This window comes from Podarcis bocagei, assembly GCF_964188305.1.
Source record: "Podarcis bocagei genome assembly, chromosome: 17".
NCBI lineage: Eukaryota > Metazoa > Chordata > Lepidosauria > Squamata > Lacertidae > Podarcis > Podarcis bocagei.
The window spans coordinates 36,829,380-36,853,300 of NC_138143.1; the positions used below are offsets into that span (position 1 = coordinate 36,829,380).

Sequence of the window (23,921 nt, forward strand, 5' to 3'; positions counted from 1 at the left end):
GAAGCAGGAGGTCACTTGGAGGAGGCTTGGAGGGCAAAGGTTGCAAGTAGCCCAGATTCTTTTGCTCCCGCCCTTCTAGTTCCCTTTCAGCTGCCGGCTTTGTGAATTTGGCATCTTGCAGATCTGTATGTTCCCTCCTGCCCTGCTGGTTGGGATTTTCCAGGCCTCTGCGAAGCTGCATGTTAGATGCTCAAACAGGTAAGGGATTTTGTGGCAGTGATGAAGCCCCAGGCAACAGCTGGATGGGCAGTGATGATGTCACAGAAGCTGGGGGGATGATGTCACAGTAAAGCTGAGCAGCAGAGGAGAGCTTAGGAGTTGCTCCCAGAAATGAAACATACCCCCCAATATTTCTCCATGAAAATAGGGACATCCTATTCAACAACAGCAGCAGCAGCAGCAATAATAATATTTATACCCTGCCCATCTGACTGAGTTGTCCCTGCCACTCTGGGTGGCTTCCAACATATTTAGAAACATGTTGTTGTTGTTTAGTCGTGTCCGACTCTTCGTGACCCCATGGAGCAGAGCACGCCAGGCATTCCTGTCTTCCACTGCCTCCTGCAGTTTGGTCAAACTCATGGTGGTAGCTTCAAGAACACTGTCCAACCATCTCATCCTCTGTTGTCCCCTTCTCCCTGTGCCCTCCATCTTTCTCAGCATCAGGGTCTTTCCCAGGGAGTCATGAGGTGGCCAAAGTCTTGGAGCCTCATCTTCAGGATCTGTCCTTCCAGTGAGCACTCAGGGCTGATTTCCTTCAGAATGGAGAGGTTTGATCTTCTTGCAGTCCCTGGGACTCTCAAGAGTCTCCTTCAGCACTATAATTCAAAAGCATCGATTCTTCAGCGATCAGCCTTCTTATGGTCCAGCTCTCACCTCCATACATCACTACTGGGAAAACCATAGCTTTAACATTTAACATAATAAAGCATTAAACATTTTTTTAAAACTTCCCTATACAGGGCTGCCTTCAGATGTCTTCTAAATGTTATATACTTATCTCCTTGGCACAGGGGTTGCCCCAACATTTCTCCGATGAAAATAGAGACGTCCTAAGGAAAAGCGGGACGTTCTGGGATCAAATCAGAAATTGGGACAGCTTCTGTAAATCCAGGACTGTCTCTGGAAAATAGGGATATTTGGATGGATGGAGTGACTGGGAGCTAATTAAAGAGAAAGTGAAAATGGATAAGGGGACGATGAAAAGCATAGCTGTCAATCTTTCCCTTTTCTTGCGAGGAATCCTATTCGGAATAAGGGAATTTCCCTTAAAAAAGGGAAACGTTGACAGCGATGATGAAAAGTGGGCATTCAAAGAAACTCTTTCAGAGAAGGCTGAGCCAAGGCAGCAGGAGGCAGAGAAGTTGGAGTTGAGGAATCTGTGGCTCTCTAGATTTTGCTGGACCACAGATCCCCTAATCCTTGATCGCTAGCCATGTTGACTGAGGCTGACAGATGCTGCAATCCAGCAACATCTGTCTTGAAGAAAGAGTTCTGCACATGGGCAGGGAAATAAGGAGAGAGACAGAGGAGCTTTGAAGCTGGCAGGAGCTACCAATATTTGGACCTCTAGATGTTGCTGGGTCATCTGATCATTGGCCGAGATGCACAATCCTGCAGTTTGTTAAGGGTGCTGAGCGGGGTAAACTGCAGTTCCAATGATTCTTTTGGTGTTGTTGTTGTTGTTTATTGAATTTATATACCACCCTATATCCATGGGGTCTCAGTGTTAAATGTATAGTCTTTACCTAGTCTGAGCCTCTTGAGAGCCAGTGTGGTGTTGAGAGCCAGTGTGGTGTAGTGGTTAAGAGCGGTGGACTCGTAATCTGGTGAACCGGGTTCGATTCCTCGCTCCTCCACCTGCAGCTGCTGGGTGACCTTGGGCCACTCACACTTCTTTGAAGTCTCTCAGCCTCACTCACCTCACAGAGTGTTTGTTGTGGGGGAGGAAGGGAAAGGAGATTGTTATCCACTTTGAGACTCCTTCAGGTAGTGATAAAGCGGGATATCAAATGCAAACTCTTCTTCTTCTTCTTAAAATATCTCATTCCATAGAGGGAAAAGATGGAGGTGGGGAAAGAGGGAGAAAGTGCATTCCGGTTTCAATCTGCGGACTCTGCATTCTGGTTTTTATGTGGTCCCAGCTCAGTTGCTTCACTCCAAAGCTTCTTATGGGTGACCCATCATTGCCAGATCAGAAGAGTAATTTATTCTGCACACTCTGTCTGCCTCCCTGCTGATGAATTGTTCCCAAATGGAACCTGATTGTCCCAGAGATTTATTCCACCCCGAAAACCCCTTGTGGAAATCTTACAAATAATTCTTGGTGTCTGGTGCCGTGAAAAGTTTGCAGAGAGCATTCAGGTCTGATCGGGTGAGATTTTTGATAGAGCGCTTAAGTCCTACAGGATATTTTCCATCTCTGTTTGGAGGAGACTTAATTACTGTTTTGAAATTTGATGCCAGTGTTTGCGAGGCAATGAGGGACACCGGCCCCTGTTTTATTTTATTTTGAAAAATGTGAATTATTCATGAACCAGCGGGCTGGCTCCTTTCACTCACTGTCAGAGCCGCTCCACACTTTACACAGCAATTCCGTTTGCTGCAGGTACACTGGCATCTCCTGCAAGGAATGAATGACAGACATGTATCCTTAAATTCCCATTAGGCACAATGGAGGTATGGGGTATTAGGGGAGGGGTGGGTGATATATCTGGCAGCCAAAAAGGTAAAGGTAAAGGGACCCCTGACCATTAGGTCCAGTCGTGACCGACTCTGGGGTTGTGGCACTCATCTCACTTTACTGGCTGAGGGAGCCGAAGTACAGCTTCCGGGTCATGTGGCCAGCATGACTAAGCCGCTTCTGGCGAACCAGAGCAGCGCACGGAAACACCATTTACCTTCCTGCCAGAGTGGTACCTATTTATCTACTTGCACTTTGATGTGCTTTCGAACTGCTAGGTTGGCAGGAGCTGGGACCGAGCAACGGGAGCTCACCCCGTCATGGGGATTCAAACCGCCGACCTTCTGATCGGCAAGTCCTAGGCTCTGTGGTTTAACCCACAGCGCCACCCGCATCCCTTATCTGGCAGCCAAGCAGATGCCAAACGTATTGCTCTGCTTTCCTTTGGACCACATCACCGAGACCAAGAGTGGGGAGTCTTGTTGTCTGGGCACCTCCACACACACTGCCCAGGCTTGCACCCAGGAGAGAAGGCACACTCCATTGTCTCTCGAGACAGATGGATGCCAACAAGTGCAGGAGTGCCCCTTCAGATGCCCAAAATGCAGTAATATTGGGGAAGCAATGCAGAACAACTGGAAAAGCAGAATTATATGTGGACAGTCCAGTAAAATTCTTCATGCGCACTGCCCAGGCTTGCACCCCGGGGAGGTTGGCTTCACCCTCAGAGCTACACTCCATTGTCTATTTTTCCCGTGTGGTGGAAATAGGCCCAGTCTACTGCGGCACCGAGGTTATGGGATGTCCTCCTGAACGAGTCTCAGCCAACTCCATTTCTGCTCACCATCTGGCATAATCCTTGAAGGGTGTTTTTGTGCTGCCTTTTAACTGCATTTTTCTTTCTTTCAAAAAATATGTTGAGGTGGTCTTTTAATCTCCACGGACTGATAACATTTTAAATTTCTGTTTTCTCCTTTCTGTTTTATTAGTTCATTTTGCTCTCTGATGGATTGCATTGTGCGGATTTTGTGAGCCGCGTGAGTATTGTTTAAAATGGAAAAGTAGGTTAAGAGTAGCATGTTATCAACTGTAGTCAATTAATGGCGCAGTGCTATCTCGTACCTCGGAGAATTGCATAGAACTTAATAGTACACAAAATGGAAATTGTTGGACTGGGCTTCGTATGCTCTTTTTCCGTGAGAAACCCATGCATTTGTCATTAAAAACGAAAACCCGCACCCAATTATCGTAAAAATCCATCCATTTACTCTTCACCCACTTGCACGGTATTAAAAGAAGATGCACATAAATCTACAAGATGCTATGAGTATCGGTGACAATAGGCAAAGGAGAAATATGGGGCAACCCCCCCCCCAATTCCCCTTAAAGGAACTATCACTGGTTATTGGTGAGTTTCTAATAGTAGGGAAATATTGGAGTATACTATGCATTCAGTGAGCCAACAGACCAGTTGTTGTTTAGTCGTGTCCGACTCTTCGTGACCCATGAAGTAGAGCACGCCAGGAACCCCTGTTTTCCACTGCCTCCTGCAGTTTGGTCAAACTCATGTTTGTAGCTTCGAGAACACTGTTCAACCATCTCATCCTCTGTCATCTCCTTCTCCTTGTGCCCTCCATCTTTCCCAACATCAGGGTCTTTTCCAGGGAGTCTTCTCTTCTCATGAAGTGTCCAAAGTACTGGAGCCTCAGCTTCAGGAGCTGTCCTTCCAGTGAGCACTCAGGGCTGATTTCCTGAAGAATGGATAGGCTTGATCTTTGCAGTCCATGGGACTCTCAAGAGTCTCCTCCAGCACCATAATTCAGACCAGTAATTCAGACCATAACAGACCAGTAGCAGCACACTTACTTTGCATTAGAGGCATAGTGTGTGGGGGGGCGGGGTGGTGGTGGGGTGGTGGCCCCTTTTCAGGCTGCTACCAGCGACTCCCAGCTGGATCCTGAGAGTGCTGAGTTCTCCCAGTGTGGGTGCCTGCCAGCATGCCCCCCACCCTCACGCCTCGCCACCGCCACCTGCATGCTGCCAGGCCTGGCCGAGGGGGAGGGGGAGGGCACTGCCAGTGCCACCCACCAAGGAGGGAGGAAGGCAAGAAAGTGTCCCAGGGTGGAAGCCCCCCACCCCCCAGCACATTCCTCCACCCAGCTGCCTAATCTACCGGGGGCGCAACACTTGCCCCACACCGGCAAACCATGCTACACCACTGCTTTGTATGCAGAAGGTCCTGTGTTCAATCCCTGGCATCTTCTGGCGGCACTGGCCAGTTCCTAATCTACCAGGGGGCACAACATTTGCCCCGCACCGGCAAACCATGCTACACCACTGCTTTGTATGCAGAAGGTCCTGTGTTCAATCCCTGGCATCTTCTGGCGGCACTGGCCAGTTCCTAATCTACCAGGGGGCACAACATTTGCCCCGCACCGGCAAACCATGCTACACCACTGCTTTGTATGCAGAAGGTCCTGTGTTCAATCCCTGGAATCTTCTGGTGGCACTGGATGAGAGCTCTGCCTGAAACCCTGGAGAGCTGCTGCCACTCACCAATTCTTTCTCCCCCCCCCCTTCTTTCTTACATTTAGATCTCACCTCTCCTCCAAGGAGCTGAGCTGGCATCCTCCCCATTTTATCGTCACAACCACCCTGTGAGGTTGGTTAGGCTGAGAGTGAGTGACTGGTCCAAGGTCACCTAGTGAACGTCATGGCTGAGTGGGGATTTGAACCCTGGTCTCCCAGGTCCCAGTCCAGCACTCTAACCACTGCACCACACTGTCTCTCTGTTGACAATACTGAGCGAGACGGACCAATGGTCTGTCTTGGTGTATGGCAACTTCTTTTGCCCTGAAATTCGGGGCTCCATGAACAGTTTTATGCACAAGCAGAAGCTGAGAGACGATATCTCCCCACCGCTCATTTCCTCACACGTGTCCCAGGCTTTTGCCCTGTCTATTCTGCATTCTTTTAATTTTTTTGCTTCCACTAATTATTTTATTACATTGTGGAGCTGTTCCAGGCATTCTGAGCATTCTTGGCAGCAAATTACTGGCGGTGTGAACGTCGTTGCCTCCAGCTCTTAAATTGGCAGGGTGCAAAAATCGGGTTGAGATCTGTGCCTTTAGATGCGTTTTGGCAAAAAAATTAATAAATGAGAAAGGCTTGCGAGAAGTTCTGTTGGGAGTGTTTAGCCAGAGGTCAGTGGAGCTTCTGACCAAAGTCCACTGAGAGAAAATAGAGCCAAATGAAGGAGAATCTTTTTCTTAAGTGCATTTCCTGCCCCAGCTTCACTCAGTGGCCTAGTATAGGAATGAATTATCAGACTATAAAGTGGCTGTGGCCATTGCTACCCCTCCCAATGCCCTCCCCATGTTGTACTGCAAGTTTAATATTCCTGTGAAATTAGCCATCACAGTCAAAAGGCTTTGGGTTATGCCAGCTATTTGCTGGGAGATTTGCATCGCCTCCCTCTTTGGCCCACGCTGAAGAGTAAATAAACTGACAGAGCTCAGCGCGGTGACTCAGACTTTTATCAAGAATTTAAGGAAATGAAGCAGATTCTAGTGTATGATTAACCTGGTACAGCAAATATCTCATGTCCTTGCCTATAACCTCCAGGCACCGAGAGTGCGTTACTGCACCAGGGCGGAAGCAAGGAAGTTAGCAATATTTTGCTGTGACCTCCATGGCAGCTCTCTGCTTCTCCCTTCCGTCCCAGGCTGCTCCTGTCTCTGCTTGGTGTAGCCTCCACCTGTTCATGTTTCCTGCTACACACACACACACACACACACACACACACACACACACACGGGAGCATTATCTTGCAAACGGCTCCTGAAGATCAGTTTTCCCCCTCTCTGTGTATGATTTGCATGTGCTCACCCACACCCTCCTGTTTCCCTCTGGTCGCAGTATTAATTACCGTATTTTTTGCTCTATAAGACTCACCTTTTCCCTCCTAAAAAGTAAGGGGAAATGTGTGTGCCTCTTATGGAGCGAATGCAGGCTGCGCAGCTATCCCAGGAGCCAGAACAGCAAGAGGGATTGCTGCTTACACTGCACAGTGATCCCTCTTGCTGTTCTGGCTTCTGAGATCCGGAATATTTTTTTTCTTGTTTTCCTCCTCCAAAAACTAGGTGCGTCTTGTGGTCTGGTGCGTCTTATAGAGGGGAAAATACGGTATTGTTCTGCCACTGGGCTTCAGCACCAGGAAGCACAGCTTGGTGGAATGTCTCGCCTGAATCACTCGTCCTCCACAACACATTTCTCATTTATGACATGGACACAAATACACAAATATGTATGTACCTGTGCACACACACACACACTTCAAAAATCCTAGGTAGTGTTATTTGAAGAGCAACTGTAATCAACAAATTACGCTAGTAGGACTACAAGACGTTTTGTAAGGAGAAATATACGAAATGTTACAAAGTAGAAAAAGATAGAGATATTGATTATGAGATTGAAATGTACTAGGGAAAATAAGAAATGCATACTAAGAGATTAGACTGGAAAATTTTCAGACAGGACTGATGGAAGTCAAAAAAATGAATAAGATGTAAAAGTATGTTTAATTACTGTTGAAAATGATATGTTAAAAAACTAATATATATATATCCTAGGTAGTGTGCAAGAGCACAAAAGCAAAACTTATTCAACCTTCATCATTATGTCTAACAAATGAGGAAATTGAAGTCTTGTGCTTTGGGGATGGGCGTGGGTCTGCCTATTAATACGTGTGTGTGTGTTTGTGTGTGTGTGTGTGTGTGTGTGTGTGTGTGTGTGTGTGTGTGGTGTTATGTACTGAAGTTCTCACCCTGGGCCAGCAGGGGGATACTGTAGATAGTTATGCAAATAAAGGATTGAAAGTGATGTTCAGTAATTGGATAGTTTTAGAAAGTTGTTACAGTAACGTTGTACTGGAGCTCTATATTAGCAGGCTGGCTGAACCCTTCAGTTCAGTTCTGTCCTGGCCTGTGAGTAAACAAGAGCTGTTTGAAGAATCGCTGTGTCGTCTGATATGTTCACCCACAATTTAACATATGGTAAAGGGGTAAAGGATCCCAGATGTTTACGTCCAGTCAAAGGTGACCCTGAATACATAACATTTGGCATTGACAGCACCACACTCTACCAACTGAGCTACCCAGCTAAAAGAGCTGCTCATAGATGGCTACATTTCCAATGCTGAGCTGAGGCTATGTTAAGATTTGAACCCAAGACTCTCACAGAGATGCTCACTGGGTAGATTTTAGCACTTATTGCTTAGATTCTATGCAAAATGCATAGATTCAGTATCTGGTAGAGTTACAAGAAAAATATTTTCTCTCTTTTTCTTATAGGAATACATCATAACCAACAATTTCTGCCCAAGAACTGATGTCCCTGTGGTGGGACTGCTCATGCTTGCAATTACCGTGCATCAAATTTCTACAGGCTGTTACTCAGTGTCACCTAAAATGGTTTCAACGCAGAGCTACCGCTGGGGACATGTGAACCCTGCCACGGAAAGGGCTCGTCCCTTGGTGGTTTGCTTGTTAAATCTGTTGTAGAAAGCGGACGTGCCGGGGCCTGTTGCGGAATGTGACAGTGTGGATGAGCCAAGCATTGCAGCTTCACGAGCCTGTAGCTGAGCTGTTGATGTTTCTGCCTTGAAATGAGTAGTTAATAACTCATTTGCTTGGTCTAGCTGACTGCATTCATTGTCTCACCTGTCATTTACAAATGCTGGGGGAGATACTGTTTCAGAATCAATAAAAAGCAGTGAAATGCCCAACAAGTCATGGATATCTATGGAAATTTGGTCCTGGAGATACACTGTGTGCCACCCTCAACTTCCTTTCCAAGTTGAATTTCCTCCTACCTTGCTTTTCCCTATGGCTTCCATTTCCTCTTTCTCTTCACCCCAAACTTGTGAACCTGTCCTGTGCCACTGGGATGCGGGTGATGCTGTGGTCTAAACCACTGAGCCTTGGGCTTGCCGATCAGAAGGTCAGCAGTTTGAATCACCACGATGGAGTGAGCTCCCATTACTCTGTCCCAGCTCCTGCCAACCTAGAAGTTTGAAAGCACACCAGTGCAAGTAGATAAATAGGTACCACTGCGGCAGTAAAGGGTGGTTCCATGCCCTCTGGTTTCTGTCACAATGTTCTGTTGCACCAGAAGTGGTTTATTCATGCTAGCCACATGACCCGGAAAGCTGTCTGTGGACAAATGCCAGCTCCCTCGGCCTGAAAGCGAGGTGAGTGCTGCAACCCCATAGACTCCTTTGACTGGACATAACCATGCGGGGGTCCTTTACCTTTACTTCTTTTTTATGCCACTGGGACACCCACCCGTTGTTGTTGTTGTTTAGTCGTGTCCGACTCTTTGTGACCCCATGGACCAGAGCACGCCAGGCACTCCTTCCTTCCACTGCCTCCCACAGTTTGGTCAAACTCATGCTGGTAGCTTCAAGAACACTGTCCCTCCATCTCGTCCTCCATAATCCCCTTCTCCTTGTGCCCTCCATCCTTCCCAACATCAGGGTCTTTTCCAGGGAGTCTTCCAGGTGGCCAAAGTATTGGAGCCTCAGCTTCAGGATCTGTCCTTCCAGTGAGCACTCAGGGCTGATTCCCTTAAGAATGGAGAGGTTTGATCTTCTTGCAGTCCATGGGACTATCAAGAGTCTCCTCCAGCACCATAATTCAAAAGCATCAATTCTTCAGCGATCAGCCTTCTTTATGGTGCAGCTCTCACTTCCATACATCACTACTGGGGACACCCACCCACTCACCCACCCACCCACAAATGGCTTACTTGATGCCAACCAAAATGGCATTCTTCTGATTGGCGATGCCAGGCCACAACATAGTTTCAAAGCTGAACACTGGAGAGGGAGATTAGAAGGGGCCAAGGGTAGGCAGTAGCAGTAGGTCCTTTCAAAGCGCTATGGCCCTAACTACTGCCAGAGGATTCTGTGTACTGATTCTGAGCCTGATCTATTAGAGCAGACTTTCTGAACCTCAGCCCTCCAGATGTTTCGAGACTACAATACCCATCATCCCTGACCACTGGTTCTGCTAGCTAGGGATCATGGGAGTTGTAGGCCAAAAACATCTGGAGGGCCGAGATTGAGGAAGCCTGCATTAGGGGGTAGGGGAGAAATTTGGTTTGCTTTACATCTTAAAGGGAACCAGCTGGATTCACACTTCTCCCCAAAACAGTACCCAAGCTGAAACACAGCTATTCTTCAAAATGTTCACCCTTAATTTGGGGGGGGGGGAATGTAGTCTTCCAACCAAACAATGGGTACAAAACTGACCCCTGGGGAAAGTGTGGATTAAAAATGCATCTATCATTAACTTACAGAAAACTGCTGCATCAGGGAAAATTAATTGATGAAATGTATGTCAAAGAAAGAGCGCAAGGAAATGCTGATGTATTTTTGACTTTAAAAAAAAAAGTGCGGAAATGTGGCAAACCGGGAAATGATTGAAAAATGAGAAACTGGGACAAATCAAAATTGACACATTCATTCATATTCATTGGTTCATTGACATATTCATTCATCCCTACATCACCTCTGCTTACTGACAGTTGCATCCTATCTTCAGCCCCTCACTCTTCCCAAGGTCCCCAGGGTCTGGGTTCAATGGGATCCTGACAGGTTCCTAGAGGGGGAGGGGACTGACTGCACAATGAGCAGAGTTTGTGTCTTTTGTTCACCTCAGACTCTGGAAAAGATGTTCCACTGTTGCCTTTTCAGGACAGGAATTATGCTGGCATTAGAGGACTGTCTTCAGACATCTTCTGAAGGTTGTATAGTTGGTTATCTTCTTGGCTCAGGTGTCGCATAACGCCAAACCCTCCAACATTTCTCCAATGACAATAACAACATCCTAAGGAAAAGGGGACATGGGTGGCGCTGTGGGTTAAACCACAGACCCTAGGACTTGCCAATCAGAAGGTTGGCGGTTCGAATCCCCGCGACGGGGTGAGCTCCCGTTGCTCAGTCCCTGCTCCTGCCAAACTAGCAGTTCAAAAGCACGCCAGTGCAAGTAGATAAATAGGTACTGCTCCGGCGGGAAGGTAAATGGCATTTCCGTGCGCTGCTCTGGTTTGCCAGAAGTGGCTTAGTCATGCTGGCCACATGACCCAGAAGCTGTACGCCGGCTCCCTCAGCCAATAAAGCGAGATGAGCGCCGCAACCCCAGAGTTGGCCACAACTAGACCTAATGGTCAGGGGTCCCTTTACCTTTACTAAGGAAAAGTGGGACATTCTGGGATCAAATAAGAAACTGGAACAGCTTCTGTAAATCCTAGACTGTCCTTGGAAAATAGGGAGACTTGGAGGGTCTACATTTCGAAGCTCCATAATAATAATAATAATAATAATAATAATAATAATAATAATAATAATAATAATATATTTATACCCTGCCCATATGGCAGCTCCCAAAAAACATGATAAAACATCAAACATTAAAAAACTTCCCTAAACAGGGTTGCCTTCAGATGTTGAATACAATATTGTAGTAAAAGCAATCATGAAATTTATGGCAAACATGCTATGTTGTGATAGTATGGAGCATACTGGTTTCTAAGCATGCATATGCGAATGAGATCAAGATGGGAATTGCTGTTATGTCAGCCTGTGCCACAGAAGTAACGGTGGCTCTCTAAAGCAGGAGAATGCAGTCCTGTTCTAAGGGGGAGGAGCCATGATTACTGAGTATTCTCTCCCAGGTGAGGTATTAATATAGAGCGCCATGGCATGCAGAAGAAGCAGCATGTTGGATCAGGTCAGAGGTCACCTCGCAGGTGGGCACCATTGCCATTATAAGTTGGATTGTGGGGAGGGGAGGTGCGGCCATCACCTGCCCCTCCAGGAACTGGGTATTCCGTAAAAGGAATCTGGGGGTCCTGGATCTCGTCCGAAGTCCGCTTGAGGGGCTAGGGCCATGTCAGGACCACAGGAACCCCGGGGTGAGCTTCAGTTGGTCCTCATCGACCTAGCTCCCTCGTTTGGTTTACCCCATTGGACGATCGCCCTGAGAGGTGGAGCCAGTTATAGTGGGGAGTCAATGCCTAAGCCAATACCGCTCACGTGATTGTATTTCAATAAAGTTGTGGCCAAAAATTTTGCCCAAACTAATATAAACTAATATAAGTGTCCGTGTGTATTTATTTTGGGGGTGGGTCTTGGGGCCTCGAGACGCATTTGTAGTTCAACAACATCTGCGGACCCGGAGGTTGAGAAAGGCTGCTCTAGAGTAGTCTTGTAATCTGGGGAACCGGGTTCGCATCCCCGCTCCTCCACATGCAGCTGCTGGGTGACCTTGGGCCAGTCACACTTCCTTGAAGTCTCTCAGCCCCACTCACCTAGAATCATAGAATCATAGAGTTGGAAGAGACCACAAGGGCCATTGAGACCAACCCCCTGCCAAGCAGACACAGAGTGTTTGTTGTGGGGGAGGAAGGGAAAGGAGAATGTTAGCTGCTTTGAGACTCCTTAAAGGGAGTGAAAGGCGGGATATCAAATCCAAACTCTTCTTCTTCTTCTTTTAGAAGAATAGAACTGGTCCTCACATATTCTGCCCAGTGTATGAAGCTGCTCCTTCCTTCTATCTCAAGCTCCATGCTGTTCATTTTTGCTTGGAGTGAGCCCAGAGTTTTAATATTATGAGTGAGAGAGGGAAGAAAGCCCCACTCTCCACTATTATATTCATAATTTGATAAACCCCTCTCCCCACTTTCCTCCCTCTCCATGCTCCCTCTGTTCTGTTATTGAACTGAGGGTAGCCTCAATCAGTCAGCAAACAAGCCATAGATGGAGGCGGCCATCGCAGTGCCTGCTGTGGCAGAGCCTGATCTTAAGGAACTATCAGGATTACAGATCATTGCCTGGCTGAATGATGTCTTTCCCGGAGGAAGCTTATTAACGATGCTGCACTCTGAGGCTTGGCTTCGAGTAATAATTCTTTTAGCCGCACAAGGGAGCTTGTCACTGCAATCATTCTTCTTCACCGCAGGAGCCGAGTAGGACCTTCCATGTGAATCGAAGAGCAAGCCACTTATCTCCTGTAACTAACTCTGTGTTGGCCGTTTCCATAAAGAAAGTTTTCATTTCCTTCCTTGCCTCTGGAAACCATATTTTTAAATGTTGCAACCTGTGACCCTCCAGACATTGTGGGGCTGGAGCTGATGGAAGGTGTAGTTTAATTTCTACTTTAAAAGATCAGTACATATTCCAATGGTCGGGGTTCCCTAGCCCTCCAGATATTTGGACTGAATATGAGGAAATATGAGGAAAGCTGAAGCACTCCTTAACAGCCGGGCCTCTGGTATTATTTACAATACCTCTATATCTGGCTGGGGCGGCAGGGATAGGACAACTTTTCTGAAAATTGACATGGCTTGTTGCAGGATGATGTTTTTATAGCGCCTTAAATTATTTCCATTCTGTTCTGTTGACGAAACAGCTGGCTTGCTAATGCAACGGATAGCTAAAGCTATGAAAGAAGCATTTCAACTTGTTTAGAAAACTTAATTTTAAGCATTTGTGATTTAAAAAATTGGGGGATTTTACTTCCTCAGAGTTAGGAACGGATGAATTTGTCAGTTTTGGTTTCTTTCAGTTCTAATTTTTCCAATCATAAATTCAGTCCTCTAGAGCGGTTTACAAATTTGTTTACATTTTAAAAATAATAATAATAATAAATCATCATGAAAACTCATTAGCATCTTTATTCTAATTTCTTCTAACCCAGACATTTTTGCACGCAGTCCCCCCATTACATTGCATTTTAATGTGCTATTTTCATTCATTTTAAGAGTGTTTTCTGTTTTTATGATGAATTTTAATTGCTCTTGTTCTCTGTGTGGTTCTTAAAAAACATTCTTTGCACACCACTTAGAAATTCTGAATATTATACGGTGCTGTTGTACCTCGGAAGTCGAATGTTTTGCGACTCAAACATTTTGGCTCCCAAATGCCACAAATCCAGAAGTGAATGTTCTGCTTTGTGAACATTTTTTGAAACCTGAATGTCTGACGTGGGTTCCGCCGGTTCTGATTGGCTGCAGGAGCTTCCTGCAGCCAATCAGAAACCACGCCTTGGTTTCCGAACATTTTGGAAGTCAAACAGACTTCCAGAACGGACTCCATTTGACTTCCGAGGTATGACTGTATAACTGTATGAACATCTGAAATGAAAATAAATTATTCACACTTTTCTGTAAAATATACATTTTAGCACACATTGTTTGGTTAGAGAACTATAGTGCAAAATCTGGAGAAATGGGAATTTGAAGGACAGCCGTGCGTTTGTTCATAAAGTGTGAATTTTCTCACCAAAAAGCAAACAAGCTAAAAATTTATCTTCCCCGTCCTCACACAATGTACAAGATAAGAAGCTGGGCTGCAGAGCAGGGAGAGGTAGCGCTCTGGCCCAGGACCAAACTATTTCATGCTGGGAATGGATCGGTCCAGATATGGGCGTGGCCAACCCTGCTGGTCAGATTCCTTTTTCTCATCCATCTTCTTCAGCCTCCTTGACACCCGCTCAGCTACCTTCTTCCAAAGATGTTATCTGTCAGCCACAGTTTGCCTGCTTGACTAAGCATCAGCTCAAACATGCCCCGGACTGACGGATCTTTCTGACTTGCTTCCCTCTGAGGCTTTTGTCGGTGGAGGCTGCCAAGGATGGCAGCCTTGGGAAATCAAAGCAAAGAAAGCTCACATTGAAAGGGGGAAACCCGTTTTTACATCTCCTTGCTTGTATTTTGCTTTCCAGCGAGCCGAGCCTTTGATTCCACCAACAGGTGGCAAAGGCGAGGGGGACAGAGGCTGCAGTCCTTGCGTACTGTTGGGTCATTGTCCTTATGTCATTGGCTGGAAGAGGGATCACAATGAATGTTCCGCACAGCAATTCTTATGGGAGCCAGAGCTGGCTTGCTGGGGGTGGAGAGCCAGTGTGGTGTAGTGGTTAAGAGCAGTAGACTCCTAATCTGGTGAACCGGGTTCGATTCCCCACTCCTCCACCTGCAGCTGCTGGGTGACCTTGGGCCAGTCACACTTCTCTCTGAAGTCTCTCAGCTTCACTCACCTCACAGAGTGTTTGTTGTGGGGGAGGAAGGGAAAAAGGAGAATGTTAGCTGCTTTGAGACTCCTTCGGGTAGCAATAAAGCGGGATATCAAATCCAAACACTTCTTCTTCTCTGCTGGTTGCCTGGCAGGTGGGTTGTGGTTGCTTATTGGGAGGGTGTCAGGGACTGGGCAGAGGAGGAATGGTGGAGACCGCCTCCCCAGCCCGACCTTTCCAGAGAAGAAGGAGACAGTTCAGAATTGCAACTGGGAGGGAGGTCACCAGCTCAGAGGCAAATGAGGGGGGAAACTGGGAAATAATGGGAGAGGAGGAGGAGGAGGAAGCACCAGGGCAGGGACAGCTGACGCAGTGTCTTTAGAAAGCATCCCAGACCGCCCCCCAGAACACAGTGGGCCTTGAAAGTAGGAGAGCAAAGAGCTCAAAGGCAGAAGCCACTTTCCATCACCCATAGTGATGATTCATGAGGAAGTGGGAGAGACAGAGCGGGTAGGGTTTCACTCGTAGCAACACCATTATTCCAAGAGGCCACATTCCCAAGCCTCTCTCTGTGAATATTGAATAAGCGCAGATGGTAAGGGCTTTTCCTTGTCGTGTCTGTTCCTAGCAACCTGCCGTCGGGGTTGGTTCCTCTGCCACCTGACAGAGGGGGACAAGCAAGCAGGCAGGAAGGTTGATGAAGTGCGAATGCGATGGCAGAGCCAATGCGGTGTTCCTGCAGTGTGACTGCACCGTGCTGACCTCACCACCATCTTGCTCCCTCCTGGTAAGTATCAGCAACCCACATGTCTGCTTTGCTGCAGCTCTGTTCCCCATGGCCAATATCTTCTTCTAATGTTTACTCAGAAGTTATTCCCATTCAGCAAGGGGTCTTCTGGGGTTAGGCGTGCCATCTGGGAGGGCGAAGGGCCAAGTCCTCTCCCCCAGTTTTCAAGGAGGGCGCCGGGCCCCCTCAGAATCCCCCAGTGGCCATCCCTCAGAAATTGATTTTAGCAGTCATAACTAGATTACTTTCAAGGCAGTGTTGGGAAAAGCTTGTAACTTTATTATTTGTCTTTCGGGGTCTAACAGTACTCCTTCGTCAGGGAATAAGGTGCCACAAGTCTGCATCCATGTTAGTTGACTGGAGGGCATGTTTTCCTCCCTACAGTTTGATGTGTTCCACTACAGTCATACCTTGGGTTACAGACGTTTCAGGTTGCGTGTTTTCGGGTTACCCCAGAAGTCACCCATTCTGGTACTTCCAGGTTCGGCGCGGGAGAATTTGCAACAGTTTGGCACCATTTTTGAGTGAAATGGAGAACTTCAGATTTTGCTGAAATTGTGATACTGCACGTTGAGGACTGATTTCTTGGCCTGATAAAAAGCCTTCTGTTTCCACTGCCAAACCTTTCAGGGGAGAATTTGCAACAGTTTGGCACCATTTTTGAGTGAATTGGAGAACTTCACCTGCGGAAAAACATTTTTTCTGAAAAAATCCCAAAGCCCTAAGCCACAGGGTCACAATTTCAGCAAAAACCTGAAGTTCTGGACGAAGACAGCGTTCCAGGAGATCCGAACTCACTTGAGGGCGTGTTTTCGGGTTTCGGGTTTTACGGGTTACTTCTGGGTTTCAGCACTGGTGCTTGCACATACGCAGAAACACTAAATCACGCTTTGTGCATACGCAGAAGCTCTGAATCGCGACCCGCTCATGCGCAGACGTGGCACTGCGGGTTGCGAATGTGCCTCCCACACGGATCCCGTTCGCAACCCGAGCATCCACTGTACATTGAAGTCATCCTTTTCTTTGATTTTATTTTTTGCTGAGATTTTAGCCATTTGTTATTTTTTAAAGCCCTAATAGAATGTACCAGGCAAATCCCGCAGTAGCTATATGAAAAGATTCAGAGGTGCCGGGTTGTCCGCAAGATTGTGGGGACCGTCATGCAGGTGCAATTTGCGCAGGGCTACCTGAAATGCGGGCCTTGCCCCCTTAAAACAAATTTCTAGGAGGCCGTGAAACCTTTGGCCCCCTAGAAGCACACCTGAAAAGACACCTCCCATGCCAAAAACCACACTCCTCCAGAACCCCTTTTGTAAAAGATGATGGCTACCTTGCAAGAGAGGATTTTCTGTAAGTTACAGATGTTTGCAGTATCAGTGGATTGAGGCAATCCAATATCTTATGGTATATTGTAGATGTCAACTTACAGATTTGAAAATAAGGGACCAGCAGCCTTGAAAATAAGGGATCAGTAGCTAAAATAAGGGATTTTCCAAGCACAGGTATGTTCAACTTCTGAGCCCCTCCAAGCCAAAGGCAGAAAGCCCAGCCAGCAGCCAAACGAAGCCTCAAGCGGTGGTTCCCACAGCGCAGCAACCCGGCAAAGGGGATGTAGGAAGGAAAACCACCGTCACCTCTCTGCTGGGAAGCGCTGAGCAAAAGAAAGTCCCCAGGCAACGCGGCTGATTTGATCAGCACAAGGCATGCAAGCTCCATCCCCCAGTCATTCTTAGACTCCTTATTGGGTGAGCAACGCAGCCAAGCAACACAGTGGGAGCCTCCCTCCTCCTTGGCCGGCAGGGAGGGAGGGAGAGGAGCTGCTTCCTTTGAAACCCAGGAAATTTAAGGGACATCATCAATAAGGGACAGCAGCAGGACACGGCGCTGGGATAAGAGACTTGCCCGCCAAATAAGGGACGGTTGACAGCTATGGGTATATCAACTGTTTTGCATTCAGAAAGTGTCCATAATAAGCTACGGCCCAGCAATCTGGCAGGATTTCTTCATTACAGCACTCCAAACATCCCATCACTTGAAAAGAAAATAACAAGCAGAGCAAGGAACTCAAGGAGCAGAATGAACCAGAAAAGTGACCTCATACAAATTACGATCATCCTAGTATGTAAATATGTTTCATATTCCTGAGCTCTGTCATACGCCAGAATGTTTTTTTTAAATATTCGCCAAGAAATAAACCATATTGGAGGAAACAAGTCCTTCCTTCCTTTCCCTCCCCTCCCTTTTTGCCATCTTTGCAAAAGTCAAAGCTGATGAGTTTATGTCTCCCTCCGGGCCATTTCTTAGATCCCATTGCATAATGGGAATGGACTCAGTAAGTGACTATACAACCTTCAGAAGACATCTGAAGGCAGTCCTACAAAAGGAAGCTTTTAAAATGTTAAATGTTTTATTAAGTTTTTATATATGTTGGAAGCTGTCCAGAATGGCTGAGGCAACCCAGTCAGATGGGTATTATTATTATTATTATTATTATTATTATTATTATTATTATTATTATTATTATATTTTATTGAATAAGTAAAGGTAAAGGGACCCCTGACCATTAGGTCCAGTCATGACCGACTCTGGGGTTGCGGTGCTCATCTCGATTTATTGGCGAAGGGAGCCGGCGTACAGCTTCCGGGTCATGTGGCCAGCATGACTAAGCCGCTTGTGGCGAACCAGAGCAGTGCACGGAAATGCCGTTTACCTTCCCGCCAGAGCGGTACCTATTTATCTACTTGCACTTTGTCGTGCTTTTGAACTGCTAGGTTGGCAGGAGCAGGGACCGAGCAACGGGAGCTCACGCCGTCGCGGGGATTCAAACCGCCGACCTTCTGATTGGCAAGTCCTAGGCTCTGTGGCTTAACCCACAGCGCTACCCGTGTCCCTATTTTATTCAATAAGATGTCCCAATTTTCATCAGGGAAATGTTGGAGGGTATGTTATGGTACATGCTTTGTTTCCCAGGATCACTTAAATAAGTATATGGTGTTTGTATATCATGAAAAGTTCACCCTCAGACAGAAAAAATCTTGAGCAAGTTTTTGGGGTGCTCTTTCAGATGAGGTTGTTGTTGTGTATTCGCATTGCCTTATTCACTGAATTTTTCACAGAGCCCGGTTCTTAAATTGCTGCTGTTCATAAAACAAGCTGTCTTTAAAAAAGAAAGAAAAAGCGGAGGCTGTAATTCATTGTTGTGTCACAAGTAAAAAATATATAATTTCCCCAAAAGAATCCTGGCAGGGCGAACAAAGAACAACTTGGGAGGGGGCGATGCCTCATTTCCCCCACCCTGGCCACAGTGCTAAATGGACTGCTTTCGTTCAGCCAAGTAACTTGAGATCTCATTTAGTATTTTTCTGTTGTGAACCGCCCTGTGACCTTCTGAGAAAGGGCGGCAAACAAATTGAATACACGAATAATAATAATAATAATAATAATAATAATAATAATAATAATAATAATTTATTTATACCCCGCCCATCTGGCTGAGTTTCCCCAGCCACTCTGGGTGGCTCCCAATCAAGTGTCAAAAACAGTACAACATTAAAAACTTCCCTGAACAGGGCTGCCTTAAGATGTCTTCTGAATGTCAGGTAGTTGTTTATCTCTTTGACATCTGATGGGAGGGCGTTCCACAGGGCGGGTGCCACTACTGAGAAGGCCCTCTGTCTGGTTCCCTGTAGCCTCACTTCTCACAATGAGGGAACCGCCAGAAGGCCCTTGGTGCTGGATCTCAGTGTCCGGGCTGAACGATGGGGTGGAGATGCTCCTTCAGGTATACAGGACCGAGGCCGTTTAGGACTTTAAATAAATACGTCACTCTTTATAATCTCAAATAACCAGAAAGTGAAGGAATATCTGTCAAGCCTTAAAGTGTGCACACGAATGAATTTTTATTTGCATTTCCTCCAGATTTCCATCTGCTCATTTCCATTCTCTCAAAACTAAGAAACACCTCCTGTTTAAGCATGTAGGTCATTGCTTGTGCCAAGCTGTGGCATAACAGAACGATGTGAATTCTGGAGATAAGACCCTTTATGGCAACAGAATGGTTCTCGACCAGACATGTCAGGTGGAATAAAGGGCTTGGAAACTAGATGAGACAAACTTTTGATTCTTCTGCAGAAAGCTGTGGCTCAGAAGTCCTCCAAGTACTGAAAACTATGACTCTTTACATTTCCCCTCAAGTTTGCTAGAACTGCCTTGCTGCTGTTAAATCTGCAAATCCTCTTACTTTTATCTCCTGGCCTCAGTGCTATTGATGACGGTACACGTGGCACCAGCGACTTGGAGTGCCTTTGACCAGCTTAGAATGGTTCTCTAGCTGTAGCCCTTTTTGGAGAAAGCAGACCTAGTCTCCTTTACACAAGCTGTATTCGCATCCAGGCAAGATTACTGAAACGTGTTATACTTTAAAAACCCTTTTCAGAAACTCCAGCTGGTACAGAATGCAGCCAGTTTCCCTTCCCGCCACAGCAGTACCTATTTATCTACTTGCACTGGTGTGTTTTCAAACTGCTAGGTTGGCAGGAGCTGGGACAGAGGAAAGGAAGCTCACCCCGTTGCGGGGATTCGAACTGCCAACCTTCTGATCGGCAAGCCCAAGTGGTTCAGTGGTTTAGACCACAGCGACACCTGCGTCCCGTATTCCCAGTATGAAATATGCACAAGCCAAGAGAGAAAAGGTGAGACCACCTTTACCCAATTTGCAGATCAAACTTTTCCTAGTTATGTTGGGAAGTTGTTTGTCCTATATAGAGCTCACCAACTTGCCATATCATTTCGCTAATTGCTTTAGGGGAACTGCAACCAGCAAACTAAAAAATTGTTTATTTATATATGTAGGGAACCCCGCCCTTCAATAAGTACCCAAGACCAAAAGATAAATTTTGGTGGTCGTTCTTAGTGAACAGTTTTACAATACCAGTTCAAATGACGATTTGACCAAGCAGCTAAATCTTTCTTTACAGTCCCAAAGGATCATAATTCTTCTAGCCTGGTTGGGATTCAGAAGTGATTATGTTAATGCATAGGTAGCTCAATGGCTTTGCCGTCTGTTGAAAAGCAAATTGTAGTTGCAAACATCCCTGTGTCTCAATCCGAGTTGTGACATTCAATATTTTCTGACTTGAAATGATTTATTTTGAGGCCAGAGACTGCACCATATTGATTAAGTCCCAACACAACTGCTGGTAATGATCTTTCAAGATGAGATAAATAGAAAATCATACCATCAGCATAAAGTGCAATTTTGTGGGATGTATTTTCAGTTGGTTGTCAGCTCTCATGGTCAAAACAACGTCTGCTTTTAAGGTGCACAGAACTGCTAAGAAGAGGAAAACCCCAATGGGTACCCCTATTCAGTGCTTTTTTAAAAAAAGAAAAATAGCTGCTGGTACAGTGGTACCTCAGGTTACAGAGCTTCAGGTTACAGACGCCTCAGGTTACAGACTCTGCTAACCCAGAAATAGTATCTCGGGTTAAGAACTTTGCTTCAGGATGAGAACAGAAATCGTGTGGTGGCAGCGGGAAGCCCCATTAGTGGTACCTCAGGTTAAGAACAGTTTCAGGTTAAGAACGGACCTCCAGAATGAATTACTGCATTTTTCGCTCCATAAGACGCACCAGACCATAAGGTGCACCTAGGTTTGGGAGGAGGAAAACAAGAAAAAAATATTCTGAATCCCAGAAGCCAGAACAGCAAGAAGGATCTGGCTTCTGGGATACCGTGTGGCTGTTCTGGCTCCCCCTGCCCGAAGGCTCCCCCTGCCCGAAGAGGCTGCGTGCAGCTAAGGCAGAAGCCAGGACAGGCGTGTTGCTGAAGGGGGGCTGCACAGTTCTCCTTCTCTGCACAGACCTCTCCTTTGCAGTCTCCTTCTGTTCCTCCTTCCGCTTCACTGAATGGGCATTGTGCAGCTCTCCCTCTCTGCACAGCGCCATTCGTGCCATAAGACGCACTCACATTTCCCCTTACCTTTTAGGAGGAAAAAAGTGCGTCTTATGGAGCGAAAAATACGGTAAGGTGGTGCTAGTACTGCGTACCCTTAAGCACTGCCCCATTTGAAAGAAACCTTTGGGATGTCCACCCATTGATAATTGATTGCTTTAAGACTGGTGATAGCAAAACCATACTAAAATCTAAGCATTGTATTCCACATGGAGTGCTGCAACAGCCTCTGCCAATCTGGTTCCCTCCAGATGTTTTGGACAACAACTCAGCATCTTCTGGCTGGGGCTTTCGGGAATTGTTGTCCAAAACATCTGGGAGGCACCAGGTTGGCCAAGGCTGTATGTCCAACTCGGCCGAATGCCTTGTCAGCATCTGTTGACAGGAAGGAATAAGGGAATTGAGTTTTGTTTCACTGAATAAATTATGGAAAGTGTCCTCCTGACAGAGTCCATCTGCTGCTGCTAAGAAGTAAGTCCACCTTGAGTTGTTATGCAACAACAAATGTATTAATTCAATTTGCAAGGATTGCGATAAATGTTTTTGCATCTTGATTCACTGAAGCAATATGTTTCTAGATGAGTCTCTAGACCTAAGATATTATTATTAAGATGAAGTATGATGGAGAGAGAGAGAGAGAGAGAGAGAGAGAGAGAGAGAGAGAGACGAAAGGCCTCTCCAGACTGGAGGGTGGGGTTTTTTTGCAAGTGTGTTCTGCAATGTATCATTGACACAACAAGAGTGCATTAGTGGTAAATTTTACTGGACTGTCCACATATAATTCTACTTTTTTCAGTTGTTCTGCTTTGCTTCCCCAAAATTACCACTGCGCTGGGCCCGGGGGTTAACCTGAGCAATGCGGTCCAGGTCTGGTCCCGAATCCAAGGGGTCTACGAGGAGTCAGTCCGACAGGGCCAAGGCAGGACACGAGGCAGGAAACCAGGCAAGGTCAGGCACAGGGCAGGTACTAGCAAACAGCAACGTTGCTCCTGCAACCTGGGGCAGGGTCTGACAGCCTTTTATCTTTGTCGGGGTAATGGACGGTCCTGATCCTCCGGTGACTCACCTCCCTGTCTCGCCCAAAGGCGAGCACTCCTCCTGCGAGTACTCAGGTCTCCCCTTCTCTCAGACCTTAGTCTCTGCAGTTCGGGAGATGTCGGTGGGTTACTAGACCCAGAGGCCACCTCAGCCTCTCCTGACCCAACTGGTGGTAGAGCAGCTGTAAGTGATTGCCCGGCTGAAGGCAACGAGGTAATCCCCGCATCTGGAGCCAGGGCAGGCTCAGGCCCCTGACTCGGCCCAGCTGGTGCTTGTTGCAGGGGAACCTGTGCAGACTGGGGCTCTTCAGAATCAGGCCCCAGACTCGGTTCAGATGCTGCCTGAGGCAAAGGATCCAGTGCGGACTGGGACTCCTCTGGTTCCGAGTCTGAACCCGAGTCCCAGGCCATCACAACTGCATTTTTGACATCTGAAGGGGCAATGTTGCACTTGCTGGTATCCATCTGTCATGAGAGACAATTAAGTGTGCCTGGCCCTGGGCATGGGGCCAAGCACCACCATTGGAATTATTCTTAACCTTGTTAAGGCTAGCAATTTAATTTGCTGACATTGTAAATGTTTGTATGCATCACTATGTTTTTAAATTTGATTGGTTGGCAACCGAATTCTAGGGACGCGGGTGGCGCTGTGGGTTAAACCACAGAGCTTAGGACTTGCCGATCAGAAGGTCGGTGATTCGAATCCCCACAATGGGGTGAGCTCCCGTTGCTCGGTCCCTGCTCCTGCCAACCTAGCAGTTCGAAAGCACATCAAAGTGCAAGTAGATAAATAGGTACCGCTCTGGTGGGAAGGTAAACAGCATTTCCGTGCGCTGCTCTGGTTCACCATAAGCGGCTTAGTCATGCTGGCCACATTACCTGGAAGCTGTACGCCGGCTCCTTCGGCCAATAAAGCGAGATGAGCGCCGCAACCCCAGAGTCGGTCACGACTGGACCTAGTGGTCAGGGGTCCCTTTACCTTTACCTTTAACTGAATTCTAGAGAGTTCTCTGGCAATTCTCATGTGATTGGTTAATGCTGGTCACATGGGAGGTATCTAGTGAAGGAGAGACTCACCCACTGTGAACACTGCTAAGTTGAATAGAGTGTTGGAGTGCTTCTCCTCTGCTTGAAAAAAAGAGAGCAAAGCTGCAGGAGACGGTAAAAGTGGAAATCTCTCACAGGAGCTGCAAGGCATGGCCTAACTGAGAAACGGAAGGGTGAGTGCTGAGCTCTGGAAAGAAAGGAAAATACAGTTGTTTGGAAGTTAGAAGAAGAGACTAAACCCATGCGTGGTGAAGCATGTGACTGTAAATATTATGGTTTAATTATTCTATAACTACAAGTTTCTGCAAGTAAAGTTTATGAATGTTCAATCTGGACATTG

At 46.7% G+C, this 23,921-nt stretch overlaps 2 long non-coding RNA genes across 4 annotated transcripts in view; one reads left to right on the forward strand and one right to left on the reverse strand.

Annotated features, from left to right (window-relative positions):
* The first annotated feature begins 103 nt into the window (after positions 1–103).
* On the forward strand, positions 104–8,442 carry LOC308577069. Its single transcript, XR_014003408.1, has 3 exons — positions 104–198; positions 3,673–3,720; positions 8,035–8,442. It is a non-coding gene; the product is annotated as an uncharacterized lncRNA (long non-coding RNA).
* A 10,151-nt stretch (positions 8,443–18,593) lies between these two features.
* LOC308577020 overlaps positions 18,594–23,921 on the reverse strand; it is a 31,014-nt gene continuing 25,686 nt past the window's right edge. For 2 of the 3 annotated variants that reach the window (XR_014003345.1, XR_014003346.1), the window contains exons 4-5: positions 23,612–23,768; positions 18,594–18,701 (exon numbers count right to left, since the gene is read on the reverse strand). This is a non-coding gene — a long non-coding RNA (uncharacterized lncRNA). The remainder of the gene's footprint in view (positions 18,702–23,611; positions 23,769–23,921) is intronic. The other variant, XR_014003347.1, reaches the window with a different exon arrangement.